Source organism: Hemitrygon akajei, chromosome 28 (genome assembly GCF_048418815.1).
Source record: "Hemitrygon akajei chromosome 28, sHemAka1.3, whole genome shotgun sequence".
NCBI classification, from domain to species: Eukaryota; Metazoa; Chordata; class Chondrichthyes; order Myliobatiformes; family Dasyatidae; genus Hemitrygon; species Hemitrygon akajei.
In genome coordinates this window covers 41,520,905-41,532,926 of record NC_133151.1, presented here as the reverse complement: position 1 = coordinate 41,532,926, position 12,022 = coordinate 41,520,905, and the positions used below count along the sequence as shown (strand labels likewise).

Here is a 12,022-nt window from a genome sequence, read left to right as displayed (position 1 = left end):
TACCCCTCAACCATCAGGCTCCTGAACCAGTGAGGATAACCTCAACTCTGAACTGATTCCATCGGGAAGGAGGTACAGGAGCCTCAGGTCCCACACCACCAGGTTCAGGAACAGTTATTACCCCTCAACCATCAGGCTCCTGAACCAGTGAGGATAACCTCAACTCTGAACTGATTCCATCGGGAAGGAGGTACAGGAGCCTCAGGTCCCACACCACCAGGTTCAGGAACAGTTATTACCCCTCAACCATCAGGCTCCTGAACCAGTGAGGATAACCTCAACTCTGAACTGATTCCATCAGGAAGGAGGTACAGGAGCCTCAGGTCCCACACCACCAGGTTCAGGAACAGTTATTACCCCTCAGCCATCAGCCTCCTGAACCAGTGAGGATAACCTCAACTCTGAACTGATTCCATCGGGAAGGAGGTACAGGAGCCTCAGGTCCCACACCACCAGGTTCAGGAACAGTTATTACCCTCAACCATCAGGCTCCTGAACCAGTGAGGAAAACTTCACTCAACTTCACTGAACAATTCCCACAGCCTCTGGACTCATTTTCAAGGATTCTCAATCTGAAGTTTTCAATACTAACTGCTTGTTTATTTATTATTATTGTTCATTTCCTTGGCATTTGCAGAGTTTGTTTCTCTGCACGCTACTTGTCTTACTGTCCCGTTGACTGTGGATATTCACTGATGCTAGTCTGTTTCCGGTATGTTCTGTGAATCCCACCAAAACAATCTCAGAATTGTATAAGAAGACAAAAATGTACTTAGATAATAAATTAACTGAGAAATTTATATCGATCCCCACCCTACGACGGGACTGAGTGACGGGTATCGATCCCCACCCTACGACGGGACCGAGTGACGAGTCCCCACCCTACGATGGGACCGAGTTACGATTCCCCACCCTACGACGGGACCGAGTGACGGGTATCGATCCCCACCCTACGACGGGACCGAGTGACGAGTCCCCACCCTACGATGGGACCGAGTTACGATTCCCCACCCTACGACGGGACCGAGTGACGGGTATCGATCCCCACCCTACGACGGGACCGAGCGACGGGTATCGATCCCCACCCTACGATGGGACCGAGTGACGAGTCCCCACTCTACGATGGGACCGAGTTACGATTCCCCACCCTACGACGGGACCGAGTGACGGGTATCGATCCCACCCTACGACGGGACCGAGCGACGGGTATCGATCCCCACCCTACGATGGGACCGAGTGACGGGTATCGATCCCCACCCTACGACGGGACCGAGCGACGGGTATCGATCCCCACCCTACGACGGGACCGAGTGACGAGTCCCCACCCTACGATGGGACCGAGTTACGATTCCCCACCCTACGACGGGACCGAGTGACGGGTATCGATCCCCACCCTACGACGGGACCGAGTGACGAGTCCCCACCCTACGACGGGACCGAGTGACGGGTCCCCACCCTACGATGGGACCGAGTTACGATTCCCCACCCTACGACGGGACCGAGTGACGGGTATCTATCCCCACCCTACGATGGGACCGAGTGACGGGTATCAATCCCCGCCCTACGATGGGACCGAGTGACGGGTATCGATCCCCACCCTACGACGGGACCGAGCGACGGGTATCGATCCCCACCCTACGACGGGACCGAGTGACGAGTCCCCACCCTACGACGGGACCGAGTTACGATTCCCCACCCTACGACGGGACCGAGTGACGGGTATCGATCCCCACCCTACGACGGGACCGAGTGACGAGTCCCCACCCTACGACGGGACCGAGTGACGAGTCCCCACCCTACGATGGGACCGAGTTACGAGTCCCCACCCTACGATGGGACCGAGTTACGATTCCCCACCCTACGACGGGACCGAGTGACGGGTATCGATCCCCACCCTACGACGGGACCGAGTGACGGGTATCGATCCCCACCCTACGACGGGACCGAGTGACGAGTCCCCACCCTACGACGGGACCGAGTGACGAGTCCCCACCCTACGATGGGACCGAGTGACGAGTCCCCACCCTACGATGGGACCGAGTTACGATTCCCCACCCTACGACGGGACCGAGTGACGGGTATCGATCCCACCCTACGACGGGACCGAGCGACGGGTATCGATCCCCACCCTACGATGGGACCGAGTGACGGGTATCTATCCCCGCCCTACGATGGGACCGAGTGACGGGTATCGATCCCCACCCTACGACGGGACCGAGCGACGGGTATCGATCCCCACCCTACGACGGGACCGAATGACGGGTATCTATCCCCACCCTACGACGGGACCGAGTATCGATCCCCACCCTATGACGGGACCGAGTGACGGGTATCGATCCCACCCTACGACGGGACCGAGTGACGAGTCCCCACCCTACGATGGGACCGAGTGACGGATATCGATCCCCCCCTATGACGGGACCGAGTGATGGGTATCGATCCCAACCCTACGACGGGACCGAGTGACGAGTCCCTACCCTACGACGGGACTGAGTGACGGGTATCGATCCCCACCCTACGACAGGACCGAGCGACGGGTATCGATCCCCACCCTACGACGGGACCGAGTGACGAGTCCCCACCCTACGACAGGACTGAGTGACGTGTATCGATCCCCACCCTACGACGGGACCGAGTGACGAGTCCCCACCCTACGACGGGACCGAGTGACGGGTATCGATCCTCACCCTACGATGGGACCGAGTGACGAGTCCCCACCCTACAATGGGACCGAGTTATGATACCCCACCCTACGACGGGACCGAGCGACGGGTATCGATCCCCACCCTACGACGGGACCGAGCGACGGGTATCGATCCCCACCCTACGACGGGACCGAGTGACGGGTATCGATCTCCACCCTATGACGGGACCGAGTGACGGGTATCGATCCCCACCCTACGACGGGACCAAGTGACGGGTATCGATCCCCACCCTACGACGGGACCGAGCGACGGGTATCGATCCCCACCCTACGACGGGACCGAGTGACGGGTATCGGTCCCAACATCCCCGATTTAACCCAACCCAATCATGGGAATCTTTGAATGACCAATTAACCTACGCCTTTGGACTCTGGGAGGAAACCCAAACGGTTGAGGGGAGAATGTACAAACTTCTTGGAGAACAGCATTGAAAGTGGCAACGAGGTACACGAGCTGAACTGGGACATGTGGATAATTAAGTCTGACCTTTTTCTCTCTCTGCCCCAATCAGAGGATCAGAGGGATCTTGGGGTCCGAGTCCATCGGACACTCAAAGTTGCTGTGCAGGTTGACTCTGTGGTTAAGAAGACGTACGGTGTATTGGCCTTAATGAATTGTGAGATTGAGTTTAAGAGCTGAGAGGTAATGTTGCAGCTGTATAGGACCCTGGTCAGACCCCACTTGGAGTACTGTGCTCAGTTCTGGTCGCCTCACTACAGGAAGGATGTGGAAGCCATAGAAATGGTGCAGAGGAGATTTACAAGGATGTTGCCTGGATTGGGGAGCATGCCTTATGAGAATAGGTTGAGTGAACTCGGCCTTTTCTCCTTGGAGCGACGGAGGATGAGAGGTGACCTGATAGAGGTGTATAAGATGAAGAGAGGCATTGAACGTGTGGATAGTCAGTAGCTTTTTCCCACAACTGAAATAGCTAACATGACAGGGCACATTTTTAAGGTGCTTGGAAGAAGGTAAAGAGGAGATGTCAGGGGTAAGTTTTTCACACAGGGAGTGGTGAGTAAAAGACTCCTGGATAGGTACATGGAGCTTAGAAAAATAGAGGGCAATGGGTAAACCCGAGGTAGTTCTAATGTAAGAACATGTACGACACAGCTTTGTGGGCCAAATGGCCTGTATTGTGCTGTAGGTTTTCTATGTTTCTAATCTCCTGCCTCCTCCCCACATCCCTTCATGCCCTGACCAATCGAGAATTTTATCAACATCTGCCTTAAATACACCCAATAACTTAACTTCCACAGGCAAATTTAACCCCCTCAGGCTAAAGAAATTCCTCTGCTCTGAATGGGCATCTCTCTGTTCTAAGGCTGTGTCCTCTGGTCCTACACTCCCCCACTATAGGAAACATCCTCTCCACATCCACTCTATCTGTGTCCTATGGTCCTACACTCCCCCACTATAGGAAACATCCTCTCCACATCCACTCTATCTGTGTCCTCTGGTCCTAGAATCCCCACTATAGGAATCATCCTCTCCACATCCACTCTATCTGTGCCCTCTGGTCCTACACTCCCCCACTATAGGAAACATCCTCTCCACATCCACTCTATCTGTGTCCTATGGTCCTAGACTCCCCCACTATAGGGAACATCCTCTCCACATCCACTCTATCTGTGTCCTCTGGTCCTAGACTCCCCCACTATAGGAAACATCCTCTCCTCATCGACTCTATCTGTGTCCTCTGGTCCTAGACTCCCCCACTATAGGAAACACCCTCTCCACATCCACACTATCTGTGTCCTCTGGTCCTAGACTCCCCCCACTATAGGAAACATCCTCTCCACATCCACTCTATCTGTGTCCTCTGCTCCTAGACTCCCCCACTATAGGCAACATTCTCTCCACATCCACTCTATCTGTGTCCTCTGGTCCTACACTCCCCCACTATAGGGAACATCCTCTCCACATCCACTCTATCTGTGTCCTCTGGTCCTAGACTCCCCCACTATAGGGAACATCCTCTCCACATCCACTCTATCTGTGTCCTCTGGTCCTAGACTCCCCCACTATAGGAAACATCCTCTCCTCATCGACTCTATCTGTGTCCTCTGGTCCTAGACTCCCCCACTATAGGAAACACCCTCTCCACATCCACTCTATCTGTGTCCTCTGGTCCTAGACTCCCCCACTATAGGAAACACCCTCTCCACATCCACTCTATCTGTGTCCTCTGGTCCTAGACTCCCCCACTATAGGAAACATCCTCTCTACATCCACTCTATCTGTGCCCTCTGGCCCTAGACTCCCCCACTATAGGAAACATCCTCTCCACATCCACTCTATCTGTGCCCTCTGGCCCTAGACTCCCCCACTATAGGAAACATCCTCTCCACATCCAATCTATCTGTGTCCTCTTGTCCTAGACTCTCCATCTATTGGAAACATCCTCTCCACATCCACTCTATCTGTGTCCTCTGGTCCTAGACTCCCCCACTATAGGAAGCATCCTCTCCACATCCACTCTATCTGTGTCCTCTGGTCCTAGACTCCCCCACTATAGGAAGCATCCTCTCCACATCCACTCTATCTGTGTCCTCTGGTCCTAGACTCCCTCACAATAGGAAACATCCTCTCCACATCCACTCTATCTGTGCCCTCTGGTCCTACACTCCCCCACTATAGGAAACATCCTCTCCTCATCCACTCTATCTGTGTCCTCTGGTCCTAGACTCCCCCACTATAGGAAACATCCTCTCCACATCCACTCTCTCTGTGTCCTCTGATCCTAGACTCCCCCACTATAGGAAACATCCTCTCCACATCCACTCTATCTGTGTCCTCTGGTCCTAGACTCCCCCACTATAGGAAGCATCCTCTCCACATCCACTCTATCTGTGTCCTCTGGTCCTAGACTCCCCCACTATAGGAAACATCCTCTCCACATCCACTCTATTTGTGCCCTCTGGTCCTACACTCCCCCACTATAGGAAACATCCTCTCCACATCCACTCTATCTGTGTCCTCTGGTCCTAGACTCCCCCACTATAGGAAACATCCTCTCCACATCCACTCTATCTGTGTCCTCTGGCCCTAGACTCCACCACTATAGGTAACATCCTCTCCTCATCCACTCTATCTGTGTCCTCTGGCCCTAGACCCCCACTATAGGAAACATCCTCTCCTCATCCACTCTATCTGTGTCCTCTTGTCCTAGACTCCCCCACTATAGGAAACATCCTCTCCACATCCACTCTATCTGTGCCCTCTGGTCCTACACTCCCCCACTATAGGAAACATCTTCTCCTCATCCACTCTATCTGTGTCCTCTGGTCCTAGACTCCCCCACTATAGGGAACATCCTCTCCACATCCACTCTATCTGTGTCCTCTGGTCCTAGACTCCCCCACTATAGGAATCATCCTCTCCACATCTACTCTATCCGTGTCCTCTGGTCCTAGACTCCCCACTATAGGAAACATCCTCTCCACATCCACTCTATCTGTGTCCTCTGGTCCTAGACACTCCCACTATAGGAAACAGCCTCTCCACATCCAATCTATCTGTGCCCTCTGGTCCTAGACTCTCCCACTATAGGAAACAGCCTCTCCACATCCAATCTATCTGTGCCCTCTGGTCCTAGACTCTCCCACTATAGGAAACATCCTCTCCACATCCACTCTATCTGTGTCCTCTGGTCCTAGACTCTCCCACTATAGGAAACATCCTCTCCACATCCACTCTATCTGTGTCCTCTGGTCTTAGACTCCCCCACTATAGGAAACATCCTCTCCACATCCACTCTATCTGTGTCCTCTGGTCCTAGACTCCCCCACTATAGGAAACATCCTCTCCACATCCACTCTATCTGTGTCCTCTGGTCCTAGACTCCCCCACTATAGGAATCATCCTCTCCACATCTACTCTATCTGTGTCCTCTGGTCCTAGACTCCCCACTATAGGAAACATCCTCTCCACATCCACTCTATCTGTGTCCTCTGGTCCTAGACTCTCCCACTATAGGAAACAGCCTCTCCACATCCAATCTATCTGTGCCCTCTGGTCCTAGACTCTCCCACTATAGGAAACAGCCTCTCCACATCCAATCTATCTGTGCCCTCTGGTCCTAGACTCTCCCACTATAGGAAACATCCTCTCCACATCCACTCTATCTGTGTCCTCTGGTCCTAGACTCCCCACTATAGGAAACATCCTCTCCACATCCACTCTATCTGTGTCCTCTGGTCTTAAACTCCCCCACTATAGGAAACATCCTCTCCACATCCACTCTATCTGTGTCCTCTGGTCCTAGACTCCCCCACTATAGGAAACATCCTCTCCACATCTACTCTATCTGTGTCCTCTGGTCCTAGACTCCCCCACTATAGGAAACATCCTCTCCACATCCACTCTATCTGTGTCCTCTGGTCCTAGACTCCCCCACTATAGGAAACATCCTCTCCACATCTACTCTATCTGTGTCCTCTGGTCCTAGACTCCCCAACTATAGGAAACATCCTCTCCACATCCACTCTATCTGTGTCCTCTGGTCCTAGACTAACCCACTATAGGAAACATCCTCTCCACATCCACTCTATCTGTGTCCTCTGGTCCTAGACTCCCCCACTATAGGAAACATCCTCTCCACATCCACTCTATCTGTGTCCTCTGGTCCTAGACTCCCCCACTATAGGAAACATCCTCTCCACATCTACTCTATCTGTGTCCTCTGGTCCTAGACTCCCCCACTATAGGAAACATCCTCTCCACATCCACTCTATCTGTGTCCTCTGGTCCTAGACTCCCCCACTATAGGAAACATCCTCTCCACATCCACTCTATCTGTGTCCTCTGGTCCTAGACTCCCCCACTATAGGAAACATCCTCTCCACATCCACTCTATCTGTGTCCTCTGGTCCTAGACTCCCCCACTATAGGAAACATCCTCTCCACATCTACTCTATCTGTGTCCTCTGGTCCTAGACTCCCCCACTATAGGAAACATCCTCTCCACATCCACTCTATCTGTGTCCTCTGGTCCTAGACTCCCCCACTATAGGAAACATCCTCTCCACATCCACTCTATCTGTGTCCTCTGGTCCTAGACTCCCCCACTATAGGAATCATCCTCTCCACATCTACTCTATCTGTGTCCTCTGGTCCTAGACTCCCCACTATAGGAAACATCCTCTCCACATCTACTCTATCTGTGTCCTCTGGTCCTAGACTCCCCAATATAGGAAACATCCTCTCCACATCCACTCTATCTGTGTCCTCTGGTCCTAGACTCTCCCACTATAGGAAACATCCTCTCCACATCCACTCAATCTGTGTCCTCTGGTCCTAGACTCCCCACTATAGGAAACATCCTCTCCACATCCACTCTATCTGTGTCCTCTGGTCCTAGACTCTCCCACTATAGGAAACATCCTCTCCACATCCACTCTATCTGTGTCCTCTGGTCCTACACTCCCCCACTATAGGAAACATCCTCTCCACATCCACTCTATCTGTGTCCTCTGGTCCTAGACTCCCCAATATAGGAAACATCCTCTCCACATCCACCCTATCTGTGTCCTCTGGTCCTAAACTCCCCCACTATAGGAAACATCCTCTCCACATCCACTCTATCTGTGTCCTCTGGTCCAAGACTCCCCCACTATAGGAAACATCCTCTCCACATCCACTCTATCAGTGTCCTCTGGTCCTACACTCCCCCACTATAGGAAACATCCTCTCCACATCCACTCTATCTGTGTCCTCTGGTCCTAGACTCCCCAATATAGGAAACATCCTCTCCACATCCACTCTATCTGTGTCCTCTGGTCCTAGACTCCCCCACTATAGGAAACATCCTCTCCACATCCACTCTATCTGTGTCCTCTGGTCCTAGACTCTCCATCTATTGGAAACATCTTCTCCACATCCACTCTATCTGTGTCCTCTGGTCCTAGACTCCCCCACTATAGGAAACATCCTCTCCACATCCACTCTATCTGTGTCCTCTGGTCCTAGACTCCCCCACTATAGGAAACATCCTCTCCACATCCACTCTATCTGTGTCCTCTGGTCCTAGACTCCTCCACTATAGGAAACATCCTCTCCACATCCACTCTATCTGTGTCCTCTGGTCCTACACTCCCCCACTATAGAAAACATCCTCTCCACATCCACCCTATCTGTGTCCTCTGGTCCTAAACTCCCCCACTATAGGAAACATCCTCTCCACATCCACTCTATCTGTGTCCTCTGGTCCTAGACTCCCCCACTATAGGAAACATCCTCTCCACATCCACTCTATCAGTGTCCTCTGGTCCTACACTCCCCCACTATAGGAAACATCCTCTCCACATCCACTCTATCTGTGTCCTCTGGTCCTAGACTCCCCAATATAGGAAACATCCTCTCCACATCCACTCTATCTGTGTCCTCTGGTCCTAGACTCCCCCACTATAGGAAACATCCTCTCCACATCCACTCTATCTGTGCCCTCTGGTCCTACACTCCCCCACTATAGGAAACATCTTCTCCTCATCCACTCTATCTGTGTCCTCTGGTCCTAGACTCCCCCACTATAGGGAACATCCTCTCCACATCCACTCTATCTGTGTCCTCTGGTCCTAGACTCCCCCACTATAGGAATCATCCTCTCCACATCTACTCTATCCGTGTCCTCTGGTCCTAGACTCCCCACTATAGGAAACATCCTCTCCACATCCACTCTATCTGTGTCCTCTGGTCCTAGACACTCCCACTATAGGAAACAGCCTCTCCACATCCAATCTATCTGTGCCCTCTGGTCCTAGACTCTCCCACTATAGGAAACAGCCTCTCCACATCCAATCTATCTGTGCCCTCTGGTCCTAGACTCTCCCACTATAGGAAACATCCTCTCCACATCCACTCTATCTGTGTCCTCTGGTCCTAGACTCTCCCACTATAGGAAACATCCTCTCCACATCCACTCTATCTGTGTCCTCTGGTCTTAGACTCCCCCACTATAGGAAACATCCTCTCCACATCCACTCTATCTGTGTCCTCTGGTCCTAGACTCCCCCACTATAGGAAACATCCTCTCCACATCCACTCTATCTGTGTCCTCTGGTCCTAGACTCCCCCACTATAGGAATCATCCTCTCCACATCTACTCTATCTGTGTCCTCTGGTCCTAGACTCCCCACTATAGGAAACATCCTCTCCACATCCACTCTATCTGTGTCCTCTGGTCCTAGACTCTCCCACTATAGGAAACAGCCTCTCCACATCCAATCTATCTGTGCCCTCTGGTCCTAGACTCTCCCACTATAGGAAACAGCCTCTCCACATCCAATCTATCTGTGCCCTCTGGTCCTAGACTCTCCCACTATAGGAAACATCCTCTCCACATCCACTCTATCTGTGTCCTCTGGTCCTAGACTCCCCACTATAGGAAACATCCTCTCCACATCCACTCTATCTGTGTCCTCTGGTCTTAAACTCCCCCACTATAGGAAACATCCTCTCCACATCCACTCTATCTGTGTCCTCTGGTCCTAGACTCCCCCACTATAGGAAACATCCTCTCCACATCTACTCTATCTGTGTCCTCTGGTCCTAGACTCCCCCACTATAGGAAACATCCTCTCCACATCCACTCTATCTGTGTCCTCTGGTCCTAGACTCCCCCACTATAGGAAACATCCTCTCCACATCTACTCTATCTGTGTCCTCTGGTCCTAGACTCCCCAACTATAGGAAACATCCTCTCCACATCCACTCTATCTGTGTCCTCTGGTCCTAGACTACCCCACTATAGGAAACATCCTCTCCACATCCACTCTATCTGTGTCCTCTGGTCCTAGACTCCCCCACTATAGGAAACATCCTCTCCACATCCACTCTATCTGTGTCCTCTGGTCCTAGACTCCCCCACTATAGGAAACATCCTCTCCACATCTACTCTATCTGTGTCCTCTGGTCCTAGACTCCCCCACTATAGGAAACATCCTCTCCACATCCACTCTATCTGTGTCCTCTGGTCCTAGACTCCCCCACTATAGGAAACATCCTCTCCACATCCACTCTATCTGTGTCCTCTGGTCCTAGACTCCCCCACTATAGGAAACATCCTCTCCACATCCACTCTATCTGTGTCCTCTGGTCCTAGACTCCCCCACTATAGGAAACATCCTCTCCACATCTACTCTATCTGTGTCCTCTGGTCCTAGACTCCCCCACTATAGGAAACATCCTCTCCACATCCACTCTATCTGTGTCCTCTGGTCCTAGACTCCCCCACTATAGGAAACATCCTCTCCACATCCACTCTATCTGTGTCCTCTGGTCCTAGACTCCCCCACTATAGGAATCATCCTCTCCACATCTACTCTATCTGTGTCCTCTGGTCCTAGACTCCCCACTATAGGAAACATCCTCTCCACATCTACTCTATCTGTGTCCTCTGGTCCTAGACTCCCCACTATAGGAAACATCCTCTCCACATCCACTCTATCTGTGTCCTCTGGTCCTAGACTCTCCCACTATAGGAAACATCCTCTCCACATCCACTCAATCTGTGTCCTCTGGTCCTAGACTCCCCACTATAGGAAACATCCTCTCCACATCCACTCTATCTGTGTCCTCTGGTCCTAGACTCTCCCACTATAGGAAACATCCTCTCCACATCCACTCTATCTGTGTCCTCTGGTCCTACACTCCCCCACTATAGGAAACATCCTCTCCACATCCACTCTATCTGTGTCCTCTGGTCCTAGACTCCCCAATATAGGAAACATCCTCTCCACATCCACCCTATCTGTGTCCTCTGGTCCTAAACTCCCCCACTATAGGAAACATCCTCTCCACATCCACTCTATCTGTGTCCTCTGGTCCAAGACTCCCCCACTATAGGAAACATCCTCTCCACATCCACTCTATCAGTGTCCTCTGGTCCTACACTCCCCCACTATAGGAAACATCCTCTCCACATCCACTCTATCTGTGTCCTCTGGTCCTAGACTCCCCAATATAGGAAACATCCTCTCCACATCCACTCTATCTGTGTCCTCTGGTCCTAGACTCCCCCACTATAGGAAACATCCTCTCCACATCCACTCTATCTGTGTCCTCTGGTCCTAGACTCTCCATCTATTGGAAACATCTTCTCCACATCCACTCTATCTGTGTCCTCTGGTCCTAGACTCCCCCACTATAGGAAACATCCTCTCCACATCCACTCTATCTGTGTCCTCTGGTCCTAGACTCCCCACTATAGGAAACATCCTCTCCACATCCACTCTATCTGTGTCCTCTGGTCCTAGACTCCTCCACTATAGGAAACATCCTCTCCACATCCACTCTATCTGTGTCCTCTGGTCCTACAC

At 52.1% G+C, this 12,022-nt stretch overlaps 1 protein-coding gene across 1 annotated transcript in view; it reads right to left on the bottom strand.

Moving 5' to 3' along the window:
- Positions 1-12,022, bottom strand: part of snx15 (sorting nexin 15) — a 44,878-nt gene that overhangs the window by 694 nt on the left and 32,162 nt on the right. The gene's annotated exons all lie outside the window — the stretch shown is intronic.